At 45.6% G+C, this 24,176-nt stretch overlaps 1 long non-coding RNA gene across 2 annotated transcripts in view; it reads left to right on the plus strand.

Moving 5' to 3' along the window:
* LOC139249047 (uncharacterized) overlaps positions 1–24,176 on the plus strand; it is a 125,606-nt gene that overhangs the window by 23,705 nt on the left and 77,725 nt on the right. The window contains exon 2 of one of the 2 annotated variants that reach the window (XR_011591119.1): positions 2,144–2,192. The exons of the other annotated variant lie outside the window; for it this stretch is intronic. This is a non-coding gene — a long non-coding RNA (uncharacterized lncRNA). The remainder of the gene's footprint in view (positions 1–2,143; positions 2,193–24,176) is intronic. 2 annotated transcript variants of the gene reach the window in all.

The following is a 24,176-nucleotide window of genomic DNA, read 5'->3' on the forward strand; positions in this document are numbered from 1 at the left end:
GCATGCTAACTTTCAATGACTGATGTACCATGACACCCAGGTCTCGTTGCACCTCCCCTTTTTCTCATCTGCACCATTCAGATAACTGCCTTCGTGTTTTTGCCACCAAAGTGGATAACCTCACCTTTATCCACATTATACTGCATCTGCCATGCGTTTGCCCACTCACCTAACCTGTCCAAGTCACCCTGGAGCCTCTTAGCGACCTCCTCACAGCTCACACCGCCACCCAGCTTAGTATCATCTGCAAACTTGGAGATATTACACTCAATTCCCTCATCCAGATCATTAATGTATATTGTAAATAGCTGGGTTCCCAGCACTGAGCCCTGTGGCACCCCACTAGTCACTGCCTGCCATTCTGAAAAGGACCCATATATTCCAACTCTCTGCCAACCAATTCTCTCTCCACATCAGTACATTACCCCCAATACCATGTGCTTTAATTTTGCACACAATCTCTTGTGTGGGACCTTGTCAAAAGCCTTTTGAAAGTCCAAATACACCACATCCACTAGTTCTCCCTTGTCCACTCTACTAGTTACATCCTCAAAAAATTCTAGAAGATTTGTCAAGCAGGATTTCTCTTACATAAATCCATGCTGACTTAGACCGATCCTGTCACTGCTTTCCAAATGTGCTGTTATTTCATTTTAATTGATTCCAACATTTTCCCCACTACTGATGTCAGGCTAACTGGTCGATAATTACCCATGTTTTCTCTCCCTCCTTTCTTAAAAAGTGGTGTTACAGTAGCTACCCTCCAGTCTACAGGAACAGATCCAGAGTCGATAGACTGTTGGAAAATGATCACCAATGCATCCACTATCTCTCTAGGGCTACTTCCTTAAGTACTCTGGGATGCAGACTCTCAGGCGCTGGGGATTTATCAGCCTTCAATCCCATAAATTTCCCTAACACAGTTTCCAGCCTAATAAGGATTTCCTTCAGTTCCTCCTCACGAGATCCTCGGTCCCCTCGTATTTCCGGAAGGTTATTTGTGTCTTCCTTAGTGAAGACAGAACCAAAGTATTTGTTTAACTGGTCTGCCATTTCTTTGTTCCCCATTATAAATTCACCCGAATCTGACTGCAAGGGACCTACGTTTGTTTTCACTAATCTTTTTCTCTTCACATATCTATAGAAGCTTTTGCAGTCAGATTTTATGTTCCCAACAAGCTTCCTCTCATACTCTATTTTCCCCCTTCTCATTAAATCCTTTGTCCTCCTCTGCTGTATAACAAAATTCTCCCAGTCCTCAGGTTTGCTGCTTTTTCTGGCCAATTTATATGCCTCTTGGATTTAACACTATCCTTAATTTCCCTTGTTAGCCACGGTTGAGCCACATTCCCCGTTTTATTTTTTACTCCAGACAGGGATGTACAATTGTTGAAGTTCATCCATTTGATCTTTAAATGTTTGCCATTGCCTATCCACCGTCAACCTTTTAAGTATCACTCGCCAGTCTATTCTAGCCAATTCACGTCTCATACCATCAAAGTTACCTTTTCTTAAGTTCAGGACCCTAGTCTCTTAATTAACTGTGTCACTCTCCATCTTTAATAAAGGACACCTGTTTTAGATAAACAGCCCTTTGAGTGTTAATGCACGTAAGTTTCTTCGACATCTCGACCAGCTCCTGTGTCATGTAGGCTGATGTGAGATCCAGTTTAGTGAACGACTTTCTGCTCCCCCCCCCCCCCCCCCCCCCCGCTCCCCCCTGCGCTCAGCTAGCGTTGCAAACAGATCATCAGCTTTCGGTAACGGGTATTGATCCTGTTTTGAAACTCGGTTCATCGTAATCTTGTTTGTTGTCTCCACAAATCCTGACCGTTCCATCACTCTTCAACACAGGAACAATGGGGCTGGCCCATTCGTTAAATTCGACAGGTGATATGACCCCTTCGCACGAGTCTGTCCAGTTCGATTTCGACCTTCTCCCTCATCATGTGCGGAACCGCCCAAGTTTTATGATGGACGGGTCTTGCATCCGAGTCCACATGGATCTGCGCCTTGGCTCCCATGAAATTGCCGATGCCTGGTTCAAACAGCGAGGGGAACTTGCTCAGCACTTGAGCACATGGAGTATCATGCTCTGATGACAATGCTTTGATATTGTTCCAATTGATTTGATTTTTTCCAGCTAATTCCTGCCGACAGCGTTGGACCATTGCTTGGAACAATCCATAACGGTAAATCATGAACTGCACCATCGTACGACACCTTGTCTAGGGCCCAAAGTGATTACATTACATGATGGCTTGCCTTTTATACCTGGGCCGCGCACACGTGCGTACAGCCCAATGACCTCCAACAGTGATGCCACCTGCAGACATAAATGACCCCAAGCATACATAAATGACAGGACCCTAGTTATGGCCTCACCAATAACCTGTACAGTTGAAACAGCACTTCTCTGCTTTTATACTCTCTCCCCCTTGCAATAAAGGCCAACATTCCATTTGCCTTCCTGATTACTTGCTGTACCTGCATACTAACTTTGTGTTTCATGCATAAGGACCCTCAGATCCCTCTGTACTGCAGCAAAAAAAGAAAAGCAAATCATCATTTAAATGGAAAAATATTGCCAAGTGCTGCAGTACAGCTTAGCATTACTGGGAGGTGGGACGGCAGCGTGCCAGGTTATACTGTCTACTGGACGGGGTGAGCTTGATGAGCCTGAAAGTCTTTTTGTACGTTTAGTAGCAGAGGCCAGGGACAATCCCCAGTCTGAAAACCGCCATTGGAGAACTCCTCCTCCCCTTTCTGTTCCTTACTATGATACGTGCACAAATCAGACAACACATGGTTAGATTTCTTTCCACGTTTATTTCCAGATACTAAACTTCTCACATTTAAGCTGTTGAAGTAATGTGACTCTTTAAAATATAGGCAAAATGACAGGAAAATTCCCTCTGCTCCATCCCATGCTACTGCAATGCCTTGTGCATCACAATATATAGACTCCCCATCTGACCAGAGGCCATGTGATCTCCTGGGACAGGCAAAAAATCAGAATTAAAATCCCTGGTCAATTTGGGAATAAAAAATCTGGGAATTTCCTCTCCTTCCCTCAGGTGCTCAAAACTAGTCCAGCAGATCACTCTGGCTGTGATAAGTTCAGGTATTCCAAGGTGATTGCTTTTCCACTTCCACTCTATGGACTCCATCTGAGCACAGAGCATTGGAGCCTGGTCTCAAACGATCTCCAGTCCACCTCTGTTCCAGCAAACACTCACCGAACATTCGGCAATGAGTTGAAACCGGTCGGCAGGTTGTCTCGAGTTCCCACTTCTGTGTCGTTGCAGCTTGAACAAAAACTGTCCCAACAATTTCAGAAGTGCCAACTGTAACATCCTTTAATTCACTGGGAGCTGATGCCATTCCTTCAGGCTGTGCCGTGCTCAATGGATTGGAATTCAGTGACTGAGCCAGCAGTGATTGGATGAGACATCAGCTCCGAGACATGGACGGGCCGAATGGGGGGATTGTGGACTTAATTAGCGAGATGCATCGGCACAATTTTCCTGGTGAAAATCCCATAAGGCATGACCTCCCTTTTAAGACATTTTGTTAAATGCCTTAACTTTGGAGGGCATGCCCACACATTTTTCCTCCCTCCCTGGCTCCTGTGCAGTGTTTGTTTTTAGCACATCCTAGAACTCAGTTTGTTGACGCCCAAAGACAATCCAGAACGAGGAAAAGAAACCAAACGCTCCCCACAAGTCCCAAGAGACAACCAGGTGGATGGAAACGCTTGGTTACTTGAAGAATGAAGAGGAGCTGACAAGGCAGCTGCTTGCAAAGGATCAGCTTTACAAGGGAGCTGATCTTCATTCAGCATTCCGAACACACTGTTGGCGACTGACCAAGTAGGACTGAGGACGAGGAGGATGGAGGTAATTTTATGGGAATGGAGGCTTAAATGACCAGGACAGACATGATAAAGTGAGCATTTCCCATGAGTGACAATGCTGATATACCCTAATCTGATGGGCATTCCATCTCAACAGCAATGCCACTAATCAGAAGCTGGTAGGATCCAGATCCTGACGGTTAAGCTTACTGCTTGGATCTGGCGCTGGCACCCGTGAATAACACCCACTTTGATCAATTTGTCCTGGGAGCAGGAGAGTCTGTTCCCTTGCAGGGTCCGCCCTTCTCACCCTGAGTACCAATTCCCCCAAAAAGGTAGGTTCGTCTTTACTCTTCAAATGACTTGCTGTTCTCCCATGGGCTCCTGACGTCAGACTGGCAATATTCAACACCAGGGTGTCTGAGAAGCACAGTTTGTGAGGTCAGAAAAGGGTTAACCAGAACCACCACCTGCTGCAATTTTCTGCAGCATCCTGGAGATCAGGCTTCCCTGAGCAACAGAATCCAGGAACAAAAGAATGAAAGACTGTCGGGCCTCTGCCCTGATTGCCTCAGTTCCTCGAGCAGATTGGTGATTGGTGATGCGAACAAGTCGATCGATCTAGTAAACGCACAAAGTCCTGACAATGTTCTGGACTACCTCGGTGTGGATCATCCACCCGTCAGGGTGAACTACAGTGCAGCTGAGTGTGCAGACTGTGGGTTGTCCATCCTGATTAAATGTGGCAGCAAGAGTGTCACCCTCATTCAAGCACCAATGGGAAGCAACATGTCAACTTGACAGAGACCAGGAGGGAGTCCCACCCTGTTTGTTGACAACTGTCATATTGTCTGTCTGGAGACGCACTGACTTACCCCGCACCGAGTCTGAAAGTGGATAATGTCCTATTATACCATTCACACCCCAAGCATGTTGAAATGCTGTGAACTTACTGGCCTAGAAGCCCATTCATCCTGAAGGTAGCCTCCCACCCACATGTTGAAGCATTAGCTGAGTCTGATGGTTGTAGCATCAACCCCTGGAGAAGACTGTGTTCCCAGGACCAGTCTGGTTCAGATGCTGCGAGAAAGGAGAACTGTGAAAACATTGCTAGCAGAGCGATAGTCATCCAGAAGGCTCAACTGGAGAAATATTCCCAGCAGTTGAGCCTTCTGGATGACTATCAATCACTCTCAGCATGGATGGTAGAAGACTATGCCCGCCAGTAGATGGTTCCTCTAATGGTCAAACCAAACAACATCGTAAAGAACATGGAGGCTCAAACTGCTAATGCAGAGGATACTCACGACTTCTGGTCTCCTGGACCCAAGCGTCCAGAGTGATCCACTTCCACGTGGAAATACTGAAAATGGCCCAGCACCCAGCTCAGGGATGGGCTATCAAGGAATGATCACTGCTTGGGAAGGTGGAGCAGGTCGGAGTCTCAAAGGTTACTTGTTGCAAGCTCGCTGCATCCCAGGTCCTAATCTGGAATAACTGGCTGGCACGGTACAAAGAACATTGCGCTCCGGATAAAGCCTTGAAAGGGCAGCAGTCCCTGAAGGAACCTGTAGATGGGGTGGGCTAAGCTAAAAAGTGAGTCACCTGGGAATAGAAACATAGAAATTTACAGTGCAGAAGAAGGCTATTCCGGCCCATCGTGTCCGCGCCAGCCGACAAAGAGCCGCACGGTCCTTGATCAGCAGCCCTAAAGGTTGCATATAAACCTATGAACAATGATGGAAAGGCAAAGAGCACCCAGCCCAACCAGTCCGCCTCACAAAACTGCGACACCCCTATACTGAAAACATCTACACTCCACTCCAACCAGAACCATGTAATCTCCTGGGAGAGACAAAAACCAGAAAAAAACCCAGGCCAAATTAGGGAGAAAAAAATCTGGGGAAATTCGAAACTAGTCAAGGAGATCACCCTGGCTGTATTCTATTCCCTGCAGTACTTACCATTATATCTGCGCCATCCAACAAAAGGTCATCCAGTCTAATCCCAATTACTAGCTCTCGGTCCGTAATCCTACAAGTTATGACACTTTAAGTGCCCATCCAACCATCTCTTAAAAGTGGTGAGGGTTTCTGCATCCACCACTCTTCCAGGCAGCGAGTTCCAGATCCCTACAACCCTCTGCGTAAAGAAGCCCCCCCGACAAATCTCCTCTAAACCTTCCACCAACCACCTGAAAACTATGCCCCTCATAATAGACCCCTCCACCAATGGAAATATGATCCACTATGTCCAGGCCCCTCAATATTTTGTACGCCTCAATGAGGTCCCCTCTCAACCTCCTCTGTTCCAATGAGAACAAACCCAGCCTATCTAATCTGTCCTCATAACTAAGATTCTCCATTCCACGCAGCATCCTAGTAATGATTTAGATGAAGAAATTGAGTGTAATATCTCCAAGTTTGCAGATGACACCAAGCAGGGTGGCGGTGTGAGCTGTGAGGAGGACGATAAGAGGTTGCAGGGTGACTTGGACAGGTTAGGTGAGTGGGCAAATGCATGGCAGATGCAGTATAATGTGGATAAAGGTGAGGTTATCCACTTTGGTGGCAAAAACACGAAGACAGAATATTATCTGAATGGTGGCAGATTAGGAAAAGAGGAGGTGCAACAAGACCTGGGTGTCATGGTACATCAGTCATTGAAAGTTGACATGCAGGTACAGCAGGTGGTGAAGAAGGCAAATGATATGTTGGCCTTCATAGCTAGGGGATTTGAGTATAGGAGCAGGGAGGTCATACTGCAGATGTACAGGGCCTTGGTGAGGCCTCACCCGGAATATTGTGTTCAGTTTTGGTCTCCTAATCTGAGGAAGGACGTTCTTGCTATTGAGGGAGTGCAGCGAAGGTTCACCAGACTGATTCCCGGGATGGCAGGACTGACATATGAGGAGAGACTGGATCGACTGGGCCTGTATTCACTGGAATTTAGAAGGATGAGAGGGGATCTCATAGAAACATATAAAATTCTGACGGGACTGGACAGGTTAGATACAGGAAGAATGTTCCCGATCATGGGGAAGCCCAGAACTAGGGGACATGGTCTAAGGATAAGGGGTAAGCCATTTAGGACTGAGATGAGGAGAAACTTCTTCACTCTGAGTTGTTAACCTGTGGAATTCCCTAATGCAGAGAGTTTTTGATGCCAGTTCATTGCATATGTTCAAGAGAGAGTTAGATATGGCCCTTACAGCTAAAGGGATCAAGGGGTATGGAGAGAAAGCAGGAAAAGGGTACTGAGGTGAACGATCAGCCATGATCTTATTGAATGGTAGTGCAAGCTTGAAGGGCTGAATGGCCTACTCCACCTATTTTCTATGTTTCTATCTCCTCTGCACCCTCTCTAGTGCAATCACGTCCTTCCTAAAATACGGTGACCAGAACTGCACGCAGTACTCCAGCTGTGGCCTAACCAAAGTATTATACAATTTAAGCATAACCTCCCTGCTCTTATATTCTATGCCTCGGCCAATAAAGGCAAACATTCGTTTGCCTTCTTATCCAGTTGACCTGCTACTTTCAGAGATCTGTGGACAACCACTCCAAGGTCCCTTTGTTCATCTACACTAATGTGTATACCCTTTCCTTATTAGCTCTCCCAAAGTGCATCACCTCACACTTCTCTGAATTAAATTCGATTTGCCACTGCTCTGCCCACCTGAGCAGTAGATTGATATCTGCCTGCAGCCCATGACTTTCCTCTTCTTTATCAACCACATAGCTAATTTTAGTGCCGTCTGTAAACTTCTTAATCATACTCCCTATGTTCAAATCTAAATCGTTGATATGTACCACAAAAAGCAAGGGGCCCAATATTGAGCCCTGTGGAATGCCACTGGAAACATCCTTCCAGTCACAAAAACATCCATCAATCATTACCCTTTGCTTCCTACCTCCAAGCCAATTTTGGATCCAACTTGCCACTTTACCCTGGATCCCATGGGCTTTAACCTTCATGACCAGTCTACCATGCGGGACCTTATCAAAAGCCTTGCTAAAGTCCATATATACTACTTCGTACGCACTACCCTCATCGACCCTCTTGGTTACCTCCTCAAAAAATTCAATCAGGTTAGTCAAACACAATTTTCCCTTAACAAATCTGTGCTGACTGTCCCTAATTAATCCTTGCCTATCCAAATGCAGATTTATCCTGTCTTTCAGGATTTTTTCCAATAATTTTCCCACCACTGAGGTTAGGCTAACAGGCCTGTAATTACTCAGCCTATCCCTTTTTCCCTTCTTAAACAAGGGTATTACATTAGTAGTCCTCCAATCCTCCAGCACCATGTCCATATCCAAAGATGACTGGAAAATGATCGCGAAGGCCTCTGCTATTTCCTCTTTTACTTCGCTCAACAGCCTGGGATGCATTTCATCCGGGCCTGGGGATTTATCTACTTTCAAAGCTGCTAAACTCCTTAATACTTACTCTCTCACTATATTTATTTCATCCAGAAAATCACACTCCTCCTCTATAGCAGTATCTGCATTACCTCTTTCTTTGTGAAAACAGATGCAAAGTATTCGTTAAGAACACTACCAAAATCTTCTGCCTCCACACAAAGATTACCCTCATGGTCTCTAATAGGCCGTACCCTTTCTTTAGTTACCCTTTTACTCTTAATATATTTATCGAACATCTTGGGGGTTTTCCTTAATTTTACTGGCCAAGAATTTCTCGTGCTCTCTCTTAGCATTCCTAATATCCTTTTTAATTTTGCCTCTTGACTTTCTATATTCCTCTAAAGATTCTAAAATATTTAGCCGTTGGTATATGACATAAGCGTCCCTTCTTTTCTTAATCCTCCCCTGTAAGTCCCTAGACATCCAGGGTGCTCTAGAATTATTTTTCCCAGCCTTTTTCTTGAAGGGCACATGTTTGACCTGAGCATTTGGATCTCCTCCCTGAATGCCTCCCATTGTTCCGACACTGATTTACCCACAAGTAGCTGTTTCCAGTCCACTATGGTTAAATCATTCTTAACTTAGCAAAATTAGCGCTTCCCCAATTCGGAACTTTTATTCCAGTCCTATTCTTGTTCTTATCCATAACCAACTTGAATCTGACTGAATTATGGTCACTGGCACCCAAATGCTCCCCCACTAATGCCCCTTCAACCTGCCCAGCTTCATTCCCCAAAACTAAATCCAAGACCACCCCCTCTCCTGTTGGGAATGTTACATACTGACTCAAAAAGGTTCTCTTGAATGCATCTCAAGAATTCCGCACCCTCTATACCTTTCACACTAAATTTGTCCCAATCAATATTTGGATAGTTAAAATCCCCTACTATTACTACCATATAGTTTTTAGACTTCACAGCAATTTGCCTACATATTTGCTCCTCTATCTCCCTCCCACTGTTTGGGGGTCTATAATACACGCCCAGCAGTGTAATCGCCCCTTTTTTATTTTTCAATTCGACCCATATGGCCTCATTTGATGATCCCTTTAACATATCATCCCTCCTCACTGCTGTAATAGTTTCTTTAATCAGTATTGCAACCCCCCCACCCCACCGTTTGTTATCCCCCTCTCTATCTTGTCTAAAAATCCTGTAGCCAGGAATATTGATCTGCCAAACCTGCCCCTCTTTCAGCCATGTTTCTGTAATGGCTATAATGTCATACTCCCACGTGTCTACCTGTGCTCTTAGCTCATCCGCCTTATTCGCTATACTTGCATTAATGTATATACCATTCAGCACAGGAAGACCTACTTGCTTACTACACACTAAGCCCTGTTTCCTCTGTCTTACAGATTCGCTTTCTAGATTCTTGCTATTCAACTTCTGCTTTACTTCCTTCCCTTTTCAATTCATTCTCAGGTTCCCATCCCCCTGCCAAGCTAGTTTAAACTCTCCCCAACAGCAGTAGCAAAACTCCCCGCGAGGATATTGCTCATGATGCTGTTGAGGTGCGTGCAACCCATTCGGTTTGTACAGGTCCCATCTCCCCCAGAAGCGGTCCCAATGCCTCAAGAATTTAAAACCCTCCTTCCTACACCAATTTTCCAGCCACGTGTTCATTATACTCATTAGCACGTGGCACCGGTAGTAACCCAGAAATGAGTACCTTTGAGGTCCTAGCTCCCTAAATTCTTCGTGTAGGACCTAATCCCTTATTTTATCTATGTCGTTGGTCCCGATTATGGACCACGACCTCTAGCTGTTTACCCTGCCCCCCACCCTCCTGCAGCAGCTTCTCCACTTGTTCACCAAGGAAGTCCTCAGCACCAGAGGGCATCCACAGTTCCTGAAGAAACCTGAAGATTTGAGGCCAAGGTAAGTGGCAATGCAAGATCCACTGGGTGATGGACCTTGCTCCTACATTGCGGACACCCATACAGTCTGCTGCTGCAGTAGATGCTCTCTGAAGCTGGTCGTCACTCGGTGGCAGGAATTGCTCCCTCAACTCACCTGCGAGGCATTAGCCTGCTGGTAAGTAAAGCCTGCCCCAGTGCATTTGGTGGCAGGGAGTTCGGGATAAGCGCCAAACCCTGCAGGAAGGTCTGCCAGACCCACATGTCCCACCTATTCTGGTAGGTGGAAGAAGAATAGTTTCCTGGGCGATTCCCTTCTTTCTGATGCTTTCACGATTGAAGTTCGCCAGCTATACCAGCGATCTGTAAGTGAAGCAAGGTGGCGGAGGCACTATGGCCGCTGTCTACCTTGGTCATAACTGGAGGCTGCTGATCAAGTCCACCCAAACTGCCCTGGACACTGGTAGCACAAATCCAGCAACGGTCGATGCCTGAGGCCTTTGTGAGGCCCCAAGTAAAGACTCAACCCTCCAAGTGAAGGGATTTCCAGAACCCACAGCTTCAGACTCGAGTTCACCCTTGTGTTGAATACATGAAAAAGCCTCAACGACTGGCGGTCGTGGTTCGACTCAGGCTCCCAACTTGGCTCCCGAAGGTGCTAAGCCTCCAGGAAGGTTCCTCAGGCTGAACCAAGAGTTTAAGTTTCAACCTTTCATTCGAACTCATTTTAGTTCTGTGCCCCACTCTGATGTGATTGATTTGAAAGCTTTTATATTATAGAAGATGTGTGACCGTTGACCAATTGATTAACATAGACAGGCATGACATAAATGTGTGACTGAAAGGTTGTAATACCGGAAGTAAAGTTAATGTGCTTGTTATTTCGATTACTTCTAGATAATGAAAATATTGAAAAGAAACTGAAATTCAATTACTTTTTCAATTTTCTTTTTAATCTAAGTATATTACATTATAATACTCACCACATGCATATTTACAATTATAAAAGAAATTGGGATAAAGCATTTATTTTTTTTCTACTTTTTTGAACAGTGTGTGGAGCACATGAGCCTAGGCCCAAGAGAATGGGATGGAAATCTGCATGCACCAATGTAACAGGGTGTAAGATGTCCAACTACCAGGCTATATGGGAGGGTGATCTCAAGTAATTGGCTCCCTAATTTTTCCTCTCTGTCGAGAAGAAACCGGCCTCCATTCAGCGCTTCCATGTGAAGGCATAGCTGAGATAACTATTCACCATTTAAAGAAGCGTCCCAAAATGCAAGGCTGTGCTCCCAAAATCACGATAAATGAAATAATACATCATTTGTCATTTGCTTTTCTGCTTATTCATCTCTAAATCTAGTTTCAAATTGGATGCTCCTCGCACTGTTTCAGAAGACAATGTTAATGCCATCAAGTGAACATTACATGAAGAGCTTAGTACCTTTTGATTGAACATCATATATTGGCTTAAATTACTTCAAGTTTTTTCCTAACCCACCTGAATCCAATGATTAATGGGCCAAATTGCTACTAGGAGAAAACTTTAAGTTAACAGGAGTCTGTTGTGTTCCTAACACAGATGAGACTGCACACAGGGAGGTTAAAGTAACAGTGACCTCAGTCTTTATTAAGACACTCCAGAGTGAGTAACAGGCCTTCGGGACCGGCTTATATACAGTGCTCATAGCGAGGGGATTTGAGTACAGGGGCAGGGAGGTGTTGCTACAGTTGTACAGGGCATTGGTGAGGCCACACCTCTGGAGTATTGTGTACAGTTTTGGTCTCCTAACCTGAGGAAGGAAATTCTTGCTATTGAGGGAGTGCAGCGAAGGTTCACCAGACTGATTCCCGGGATGGCGGGACTGACCTATCAAGAAAGACTGGATCAACTGGGCTTGTATTCACTGGAGTTCAGAAGAATGAGAGGGGACCTCATAGAAACATTTAAAATTCTGACGGGGTTAGACAGGTTAGATGCAGGAAGAATGTTCCCAATGTTGGGGAAGTCCAGAACCAGAGGTCACAGTCTAAGGATAAGGGGTAAGCCATTTAGGACCGAGATGCGGAGGAACTTCTTCACCCAGAGAGTGGTGAACCTGTGGAATTCTCTACCACAGAAAGTTGTTGAGGCCAATTCACTAAATATATTCAAAAAGGAGTTAGATGAGGTCCTTGCTACTAGGGGGATCAAGGGGTATGGCGAGAAAGCAGGAATGGGGTACTGAAGTTGAATGTTCAGCCATGAACTCATTGAATGGCGGTGCAGGCTAGAAGGGCCGAATGGCCTACTCCACCTATTTTCTATGTTTCTATGCTGGGATCCCTTGGGACTTCAGGGGATGCGCTCCCTGGTGGCGGAACATGGGAGTGCATGCTTTACAGATACACAACATCACTCCGCCGCACCCCCTGCCCAAAGTCAAAGTGAAAACTATTTACAAGGTGAGGCAGTCGGGAGTCTTTCTTTCCCAGGTAGACCGCCTTGGTACAAATGTCTGTTCTGGTGTGTTGGCTGTGCCCTCGCTGGGCTGGCGTGTTGTTGGCCCTGCAGGGCTGTTGGGTGAGCCTGGCCTTGCTGGGCTGTTGGGCATGATTGGTTTGATTTCTTGGTTGGGTGTGGTGTCGTTGATCCTTTGGGTGTGTGTTGTGGGCTCGAAAAAGGTGGTGTCTGCTGTGGGTTGTTCAGGGCAGTCTGTGAACTGCAGCCTCGTTTGGTCCAGGTGCTTTCTGCAAATTTGTCCATTGTCTAGTTTGACTACAAACACCCTACTCCCTTCTTTAGCTATCATTGCCGCCTGCTCTCTACCTGATATTGCAGGTTGGGGTGAACCAGCGAGAGTCTGGTTTTAAGTGTCCTTTTCATGAGTAGCTCAGCCGGGGGCACCCCTGTGAGCGACTAGGGTCTCGTGCAGTAGCTGAGCAGTACTCGGGACAGGCGGGTTTGGAGTGAGCCTTCTGTGATTCGTTTGAGACTCTGTTTGATTGTTTGTACTGCCCGCTCTGCCTGCCCATTGGAGGCTGGTTTAAACGGGGCCGAGGTGACATGTTTGATCCCATTGCGGGTCATGAATTTTTTAAATTCGGCACTGGTGAAACATGGCCCGTTATCACTGACCATGTCAGGCAGGCCGTGGGTGGCAAACATGGCCCTCAGGCTTTCAATGGTGGTGGTGGCGGTGCTTCCCGACATTATTTCACATTCAATCCATTTTGAAAAAGCATCCACCACCACCAGGAACATTTTACCGAGAAAAGGGCCCGTATAGTCGACATAGATCCTCGACCATGGTCTGGAGGGCCAGGACCACAAACTTAGGTGCCTCTCTGGGTGCGTTGCTCAACTGAGCACACGCTGCATTGCCGTACACAAGACTCTAAGTCAGAGTTTATACCGGACCACCACACGTGGGATCTGGCTATCGCTTTCATCATCACTATACCCGGGTGTGTGCTGTGGAGATCCGAGATGAACGTCTCCCTACCCTTTTTGGTAGCACTACGCGGTTACCCCACAACAGACAGTCTGCCTGAATGGGTAGCTGTGGCAGATGGTATAGTTATACGCTGATAGCGCAAGTGCCCATCTTTGTATGCGGGCTGAGGCATTAGTATTTATCCCCTTGTTTTCAGCGAACAGGGATATGAGGGGCTTGTGATCGGTTTCCAGCTCAAATTTGAGGCCAAACAGGTACTGATGCATGTCCTTTCGCTGCTGGAACGGCTTGATTAGCTCTTGCATTTCAATGGGGATGCTGGCCCAGCTCCCATGCAATACACGGTTTTTTACTAGGGACAGCAGAGGATCTTGGTGGGCCAAGACAGGTGGATTATCATTTTCAAACGCTTCCATGACCATCAACAAGTCTGCGGGCTGTGCCACCATCAACAAGTTTGCAGGCTGCGCCATTTCAACCCCTGTGGTGGGCAATGGTAGCCGACAGAGCATCCACACAGTTCTCGGTGCCTGGCCTGTGGCGGATGGTATAATTAGCGCGATAGCGCGAGTGCCCACCTTTTGTATGCGGGCTGAGGCATTAGTATTTATCCCTTTGTTTTCAGCGAACAGGGATATGAGGGGCTTGTGATCAGTTTCCAGCTCAAATTTAAGGCCAAATAAGTACTGATACTTTTTCTTTACCCCGAACACACACGCTAATGCCTCTTTCTCAATCATGCTGTAGGCCTCTCAGCCTTAGACAAGCTCCTGGAGGCATAGGCGACAGGTTGCAACTTCCCCGCAACATTAGCTTGTTGTAATACACACCTGACCCCGTACGACGACACATCACATGCTAGCACAAGTCTTTTACATGGGTTATACAATACTAGCAGCTTGTTGGAGCATAAAATGTTTCTGGCTTTCTCAAAAGGAATTACTTGTTTTTTTTTCCCCATACCCAGTTCTCACCTTTACGCAATAACACATGTAGGGGCTCTAAGAGGGTGCTTAACCCCGGTAGGAAGTTACCAAAATAGTTGAGGAGTCCCAGGAACGGCCGCAGCTCCGTGACGTTCTGTGGCCTGAGCACGTTCCTGATAGCCTCTGTCTTGGCGTCTGTGAGCCGAATGCCATCCGCCATGATCTTTATCCCCAAAAACTCCACTCCTGTTGCCATGAAGACACATTTCGACCTCTTCAGCCACAGCCCTACGCGATCCAGTCACTGGAGGACCTCCTCCAGGTTTTGTAGGTGCTCGACGGTGTCCTGACCCGTGACCAATATGTCGTCCTGAAAAACCACCATGCATGGTACCGACTTGAGTAGGCTCTCCATGTTTCTCTGGAAGATCGCTGCAGCCGACTGAATTCCAAACGGACATCTTTTGTGGATGAAACAGTCCCTTGTGCGTGTTGATGCAGGTTGAGGCCCTTCGAAGACTCCTCCAGCTCCTGCGTCATGTAGGCCGAAGTCAGGTCGAGCTTGGTGAAATGGGCAGGCATATGGCAGATGAAATTTAACGAAGAGGTGTGAAGTGATGTATTTTGGAAGGAATAATGAGAGACAATATAAACAAAATGGTACAATTTCAAAGGGGTTGCAGGAACAGAGGCCTGGGGGTTCATATACACATCAGGTTGTTAAAAGCCACACAGCATCCTGTCTTGTAAATTGAGGCTTGAATTACCAAAGCAAAGAAGTTATGCTAAGCCTTCATAAATCACTGGTTAGGCCTCAGCTGGAGTATTGTGCCCAATTCTGGGCACCACAATTTAGGAAGGATGTCAAGGCCTTGGAGAGAGTGCAGTGGAGATTCACTAAAATGGCACCAGGGATGATGGATCAGTTTATGTGAAGAAAGTAGAGAAGCTTTGATTTGCTTTCCTTAAAAAATGAAAGAATTGCATTTATATAGTGCCTTTCACGACCACCGGACATCTCCAAGCGCTCCACAGCCAATTAAGTACTTTTGGAGTGTAGTCACTGTTGTAATGTGGGAAACGCGGCAGTCAATTTGTGCACAGCAAGCTCCCACAAACAGCAATGTGATGCTGACCAGATAAACTGTTTTTGTTATGTTGATTGAGGGATAAATATTGGCCATGACACCGGGGTTTAATCCCCTGCTCTTCTTCGAAATAGTGCCAAGGAATCTTTACATCCACTTGAAAGGGCAGATGGGGCCTTGGTTTAACGTCTCATCTCTCCTTAGAGCAGAAAAGGTTAAAGGGTGATTTAATAAAGGCATTCCAAATTATGGGGGGTTTTGATTGAGTAAAGGCAAAAGAATCAGAGGGGAAATGAGAAGTATTTTTAAGCAGTGAGTTATGATATGTACTTGAAAAGGAAAAATTAGCAGGACTATGGGGAAAAAGCATGGGTGTGGGACTAATTGGATAGTTCTTGCAAAGTGCTGGCACAGGCTGATATAGGCCAAATGGCCTCCATCTGTGCTGTATGATTGTTAGAATTAGAATGATACTTTATATATATCGACTACGTAAGTTAGTTGAAAATAGCCATGTACTTAACACAATAATACATATGCATTTTATTACACAAAGGAAAGTTAAGGCCTAGAATTTACAGTCAACAATGAAGGTATGGCACTCAATTTATTACACTTCCAGCTGTCTACAGATGTTTTGTGAGCTTTTGCGTGGCAACTTACAATATCTAGAGATCCTTTTCAGAGCAATGCCCTCTACAGATGTGAGCAGTGCAAGCTGCAGCGTGTCTTTTCAACCAATCAGATTAAAGAATCCTCATTGAGATGCGCAGAATCTAAACCAGGGAGTATAGAAACATAGAAAATAGGTGCAGGAGTAGGCCATTCGGCCCTTCTAGCCTGCACCGCCATTCAATGAGTTCATGGCTGAACATGCAACTTCAGTACCCCATTCCTGCTTTCTCACCATACCCCTTGATTCCCCTAGTAGTAAGGACTTCATCTAACTCCTTTTTGAATATATTTAGTGAATTGGCCTCAACAACTTTCTGTGGTAGAGAATTCCACAGGTTCACCACTCTCTGGGTGAAGAAATTCCTCCTCATCTCGGTCCTAAATGGCTTCCCCCTTATCCTTAGACTGTGTCCCCTGGTTCTGGACTTCCCCAACATTGGGAACATTCTTCCTGCATCTAACCTGTCTAACCCCGTCAGAATTTTAAACGTTTCTATGAGGTCCCCTCTCATTCTTCTGAACTCCAGTGAATACAAGCCCAGTTGATCCAGTCTTTCTTGATAGGTCAGTCCCGCCATCCCGGGAATCAGTCTGGTGAACCTTCGCTGCACTCCCTCAATAGCAAGAATGTCCTTCCTCAGGTTAGGAGACCAAAACTGTACACAATACTCCAGGTGTGGCCTCACCAAGGCCCTGTACAATTGTAGCAACACCTCCCTGCCCTTGTACTCAAATCCCCTCGCTATGAAGGCCAACATGCCATTTGCTTTCTTAACCGCCTGCTGTACCTGCATGCCAACCTTCAATGACTGATGTACCATGACACCCAGGTCTCTTTGCACCTCCCCTTTTCCTAATCTGTCACCATTCAGATAATAGTCTGTCTCTCTGTTTTTACCACCAAAGTGGATAACCTCACATTTAGCCACATTATACTTCATCTGCCATGCATTTGCCCACTCACCTAACCTATCCAAGTCGCTCTGCAGCCTCATAGAATCCTCCTTGCAGCTCACACTGCCACCCAACTTAGTGTCATCCGCAAATTTGGAGATACTACATTTAATCCCCTCGTCTAAATCATTAATGTACAGTGTAAACAGCTGGGGCCCCAGCACAGAACCTTGCGGTACCCCACTAGTCACTGCCTGCCATTCTGAAAAGTCCCCATTTACTCCTACTCTTTGCTTCCTGTCTGACAACCAGTTCTCAATCCATGTCAGCACACTACCCCCAATCCCATGTGCTTTAACTTTGCACATTAATCTCTTGTGTGGGACCTTGTCGAAAGCCTTCTGAAAGTCCAAATATACCACATCAACTGGTTCTCCCTTGTCCACTCTACTGGAAACATCCTCAAAAAATTCCAGAAGATTTGTCGAGCATGATTTTCCTTTCACAAATCCATGCTGACTTGGACCTATCATATTACCTCTTTCCAAATGCACTGCTATGACATCCTTAATAATTGATTCCATCATTTTACCCACTACCGATGTCAGGCTGACCGGTCTGTAATTCCCTGTTTTCTCTCTCCCTCCTTTTTTAAAAAGTGGGGTTACATTGGCTACCCTCCACTCCATAGGAACTGATCCAGAGTCAATGGAATGTTGGAAAATGACTGTCAATGCATCCACTATTTCCAAGGCCACCTCCTTAAGTACTCTGGGATGCAGTCCATCAGGCCCTGGGGATTTATCGGCCTTCAATCCCATCAATTTCCCCAACACAATTTCCCGACTAATAAGGATTTCCCTCAGTTCCTCCTCCTTACTAGACCCTCCGACCCCTTTTATATCCGGAAGGTTGTTTGTGTCCTCCTCAGTGAATACCGAACCAAAGTACTTGTTCAATTGGTCCGCCATTTCTTTGTTCCCCGTTATGACTTCCCCTGATTCTGACTGCAGGGGACCTACGTTTGTCTTTACTAACCTTTTTCTCTTTACATATCTATAGAAACTTTTGCAATCCGTCTTAATGTTCCCTGCAAGTTTCTTCTCGTACTCCATTTTCCCTGCCCTAATCAAACCCTTTGTCCTCCTCTGCTGAGTTCTAAATTTCTCCCAGTCCCCGGGTTCGCTGCTATTTCTGGCCAATTTGTATGCCACTTCCTTGGCTTTAATGCTATCCCTAATTTCCCTTGATAGCCACGGTTGAGCCACCTTCCCTTTTTTATTTTTACGACAGACAGGAATGTACAATTGTTGTAGTTCATCCATGCGGTCTTTAAATGTCTGCCATTGCCCATCCACAGTCAACCCCTTCAGTATCATTCGCCAATCTATCCTAGCCAATTCACGCCTCATACCTTCAAAGTTACCCTTCATTAAGTTCTGGACCATGGTCTCTGAATTAACTATTTCATTCTCCATCCTAATGCAGAATTCCACCATATTATGGTCACTTCCCCAAGGGGCCTCGCACAACGAGATTGCTAATTAATCCTCTCTCATTACACAACACCCTGTCTAAGATGGCCTCCCCCCTAGTTGGTTCCTCGATATATTGGTCTAAAAAACCATCCCTTATGCACTCCAGGAAATCCTCCTCTACCGTATTGCTTCCAGTTTGGTTAACCCAATCTATGTGCATATTAAAGTCACCCATTATAACTGCTGCACCTTTATTGCACGCACCCCTAATTTCATGTTTGATGCCCTCCCCAACATCACTACTACTGTTTGGAGGTCTGTACACAACTCCCACTACCGTTTTTTGTCCTTTGGTATTCTGCAGCTCTACCCATATAGATTCCACATCATCCAAGCTAATGTCCTTCCGAACTATTGCCTTAATTTGCTCCTTAACCAGCAATGCTACCCCACCTCCTTTTCCTTTTATTCTATCTTTCCTGAATGTTGAATACCCCTGGATGTTGAGTTCCCAGCCCTGATCATCCTGGAGCCACGTCTCCGTAATCCCAATCACATCATATTTGTTAACATCTATTTGCACAGTTAATTCATCCACTTTATTGCAGATACTCCTTGCATTAAGACACAAAGCCTTCAGGCTTGTTCTTTTAACACCCTCTGTCCTTTTAGAATTTTGCTGTACAGTGGCCCTTTTTGTTCTTTGCCTTGGGTTTCTCTGCCCTCCACTTTTCCTCATCTCCTTTCTGTCTTTTGCTTTTGCCTCCTTTTTGTTTCCCTCTGTCTCCCTGCATTGGTTCCCATCCCCCTGCCATATCAGTTTAAATCCTCCCCAACAGCACTAGCAAACACTCCCCCTAGGACATTGGTTCCGGTCCTGCCCAGGTGCAGACCGTCCGGTTTGTACTGGTCCCACCTCCCCCAGAACCGGTTCCAATGCCCCAGGAATTTGAATCCCTCCCTGTTGCACCACTGCTCAAGCCACGTATTCATCTGCGCTATCCTGCGATTCCTACTCTGACTATCACGTGGCACTGGTAGCAATCCCGAGATTACTACTTTTGAGGTCCTACTTTTTAATTTAGCTCCTAGCTCCTTAAATTCGTTTCGTAGGACCTCATCCCTTTTTTTACCTATGTCGTTGGTACCAATGTGCACCACGACAACTGTCTGTTCTCCCTCCCTTTTTAGAATGTCCTGCACCCGCTCCGAGACATCCTTGACCCTTGCACCAGGGTGGCAACATACCATCCTGGAGTCTCGGTTGCGGCTCGGTTGAATTAGAATATTTAATTCCATGTAAAATCATGTACAGAAAACAAAATAACATGAGGAAAAGAAATATGGATTAAAGAAGTGATAGAAAAAGGAAACAAAAATAATTGTAATTTAAACAATAAATCAATTCTGAAGGAATGAGACTCAACAATTGTGAAATTACATTTTCAGTGCCAGAGACTCTTTAAGACTGCTAAAACGCTAATTTACAATTGAATGCACCAGCCCTAACTTTTTCTGGCATGTTTAGTGGGTAAGTATCACAACTTCACACCCTTGCATATCTTTCAATGCTGAGTCTCGGCGAGGTCGGAGCTTCTGCAGGAGCAGTGCAAAGTGGACAGCAATTTCCTGATTTCCATGTTTAACTATGCATGTGCAGACAGCAGAAGTTGTTATCCAATTTATTCCATATTAACGGTGACGCTGATAGCCTCATCATTACTCCTATTGCAAAATCCATGCCATTATAATTTTATGAACTTCACTGGATAAACACATCATCATCATAGGCAGTCCCTCGGAATCGAGGATGACTTGTTTCCATTCTGACAGTGAGTTCTCAGGTGGATGAAGAGTTCAATGCGGGACCTACTGTCTCTGCCATAGGTGGGGCAGACAGTGGTTGAAGGAAAGGAGAAGGTGGGGGAGCCTGTGTTGACGCACGCTCCTTCCGCTGTCTGCGCTTTGTATCTGCTTGCTCTCGGCGATGAGACTCAAGGTGCTCAGCACCCCACCGGATGCTCTTCCTTCACTTTGAGCGGTCTTAGGCCAGGGATTCCCAGGTGCCGGTGGGGATGATGCACTTTATCAAGGAGGCTTTGAAGATGTCCTTGAAGCGTTTCCTCTGCCCACCTGGGGCTCGCTTGCCGTGACGAAGCTCTGAGTAGAGCATTTGCTTTGGGAGTCTTGTGTTGAGCATGTGCATGATTATGATACTCCTATCGCAAAATTTGGGCCATTATAATTTCATGAGCCTCACTGGATAAACACCTAGTGAATGCCTTGTGGAATTGGGCAGGTTAAATCTTTTCTGTTCTCTTGTTGATGGTAACTATGTAATTTTTAAACTGGTGCATTTTCTTCTTCCCTTTTTTTAAACCACCCTCTCTCTGTCCCTTCCTCTTGAAGCTGGTGACTTATCAGTTTTATGGAACTTAACCAAGTAGATGTTGATCATGTATAATATCCTCAAGCCATCGTACCATGGTCACTGTTATGTATGTTAACTGGGTTTTACCTGCCACCGGACGGCGCGACTGTCGGAATCTTAATAGTCACTGGCAGACACGTGCAAGCCGCGTATATAATGTTGGCAGCCATGTTGAATCCTCACTTTGAGAGTAAATAAACTGGAGTAAGGTCATGCCTGAACTAACTCTCAGTACTTAGCCTCATGGAGTTATTCGATACTTGACAGTCACCATATGTAATCTAGCCCTCATCTGATGGCCCAATGTTTATTTCCATCAAGGGGTCACTGAATAGTGATCAGAAATAGGAGCACTGCTGGATGTTTGTTTTCCAGCTGCTCAGGGTGCCTGGCATTAAACACCAATTCCTACTGCCATTCAGTAGGCCTTGATCAGTTCCATAAAACATTTCATGACCTCAAAGGTTTACTAAGATAGGATAGCCCATCAGAACCTTGTATTGCTGGAGTCCCAGTGACTGTTTAATCAGGAGGGAATGTTTCCCTACTATGGCACCTAGACACAGTAAGACAAAGGTCCTACACCAACCTATCCTCGCCGCACAGCACTGCCCCCCCCCATCACCAAGATCCACGGCGCGGCTCTCGACAACGTGAACCACTTCCCATACCTTGGGAGCCTCTTGTCAACAAAGGCAGACATTGATGGGGAAATTCAGCATCGGCGCCAGTGCAGCCTTTGGCCGCCTGAGAAAAAGAGTGTTTGAAGACCAAGCCCTCAAACCTACCATCAAGCTCATGGTCTACAGGGCTGTAGTAATTCCCGCCTTCCTATATGGGTCAGTGACCTGGACGACTTACCGAAGACACATCAAGTCGCTGGAGATATATCACCAACGATGTCGCCGCAAGATCCTGCAAATCCTCTGGGAGGAGAAACGCACCAACATCAGTGTCCTCGCCCAGGCTAACATCCCCAGCATTGAAGCACTGACCATGCTAGATCAGTTTCGTTGGACAGGCCACTTAGTTCGCATGCCAAACACGAGACTTCCTAAATAACTGCTATATGCAGAGCTCCTCCATGGCAAACGAGCCAAAGGTGGGCAGCGGAAACGGTACAAGGACACCCTCAAAGTCTCCCTGGCAAAATGCGACATCACTGATGCCTGGGAGACCCTGGCCGAAGACCACCCTAGGTGGAGAAAGTGCATCCAGGAGGGTGTTGAGCTCTTCAAATCTCAACACTGTGAGCGTGAAGAGATCAGGCACAGGCAGCGGAAGGAGCGTTTGGTAAATCAGTGCCACCCCACGCCCCCCCCACCCTTCCCCCGATGAATATCTGTTCCACCTGTGACGGTCTGTGGCTCTTGTGTTGGACTATTCAGCCACCAAAGAACTCACTTTAGGAGTGGAAGCACGTCTTCCTCAATTTCGAGGGACTGCCTATGATGATGATGATAATGGCACCTAGGGTTACCTTCCACTCTCTCAATGTTACAGTATTTTAAATGCTTCCCATGAATGCCATTATGCTTTCGGGTATACTTTGCAGTAGTAACCTTCCCCTGCAAGTGCCACTTTCTTCACATCCCTAAATGCTTTTTCCCATAACAAATCCTTCTACTTAATGTATTTGTATGCTCATTTAATCATCTATTATGGGCTGCTTGCTAATACGTGGGTATTCCTATATGTTCTGACTATTTCACTCTCTCCCCTCTTCTCTACTTGGAGGAGAAGCCTCTACAAGAATGAAAGGATCATGTCACATGTTCTATCCTCTTACCCACTTTGAGGAGGTAGCGCAGGGAATCCTTTGTTTCTGGGCGATAAGTTTGATTTCGCTACTCTGATCCTGAAGCAGAAATTGTAGGCTGCAAAGTTGTTGCAACACTTGCAGCCACTGTTTGCCTGGCACAACAGCTTTCCATGAAGTTTACCACTGCAGTTAAGTAACACCCATATCCAGTTATCCAGTACTTTATTGTGTTGGGAAATAAAGTGCAAAATATATTTAGTGATAATAATGAAAGCTAAATACGCTTGACAATAGGTGATGTATATCTTGTACTGCACATGGAGGCAGGTTTTGTAAAGCATTAAGACCCAAAGGGACTCCACATTTATAATGCCTATAGGACTATCTGAATTTAAGGTTCTGCCATGAGCCCGTTCTAAATGATGGTGGATTCTATCTGATTAAACTAGAGAATTGGGAAGGATCAGCAATGTTCTATTGGCTCCTTGTTCCCCAGTACCTCAAATTTAAGTTTTTCATACTTGGGTTTAAATTCCTTCCACCATCCCAAACTCTCCATTCCTCTGACTCTGGCCTCTTGTGCATCCCTCCCTCCCTTTGCCCCACTATTGGCAGCTGTGTCTTCGGCTGCCTCGACCCTGCATTCTGAAATTCCCTTCCTAAACCCCTTCACCTCTCCAGCACCCTCTCCTCCTTGCCTCTTTGATAAAGTTTTTGGCCACATCTCCTAATATCTTCTTTGGCATGTTGTCCACTTTTTTTGGTTAGGTCTTTGTGAAGTATCTTGAACGTTTTTCTATGTTAAAGGTTGTATATAATTGCAAGTTGTTATTGTTGTAATCCATTTAGAAAAAGATTTATTCATTGAATGTGAAAAATACCACATTAGCAGGAATGAGTGCTGTACCAGAATCACGTTTTTGTCGGGTGGGGAGTGATGAAAGAGAAACAGTAATTGGATAAGGCCAAGATAGAGGTGATCATGCAATAGCTTTGTCCTAAAACTATGACACAGATGCAAACTTCTTGGGGTCCGTGAGCTATTAGCAGAGATTCATTCTGAACTACAACATGATAGATAACTTGCTTCGCCGAGAGACCCAGCTCATAAACAGTTCACTTGTAACAAATAAGTGAACTGGTCATTTGAAAACCTGAAAAAGGCTTTTGTGTTCAGATGCAGTCTTGATCAGTCCTGAGTTTGTGATGCAGATGCATTGGTACTCTGTTAAGCCAGGTGCATAGCCAAGTGAAGTAGGCCTCAATCTTTTATTTGAGCCAAAAGTTAATACTGCAAGAAATGGATTACTCTGCAATAGAGGGGTGTTAGCTTTTACAAAG

Source organism: Pristiophorus japonicus, chromosome 2 (genome assembly GCF_044704955.1).
Source record: "Pristiophorus japonicus isolate sPriJap1 chromosome 2, sPriJap1.hap1, whole genome shotgun sequence".
Taxonomy (NCBI): Eukaryota; Metazoa; Chordata; class Chondrichthyes; family Pristiophoridae; genus Pristiophorus; species Pristiophorus japonicus.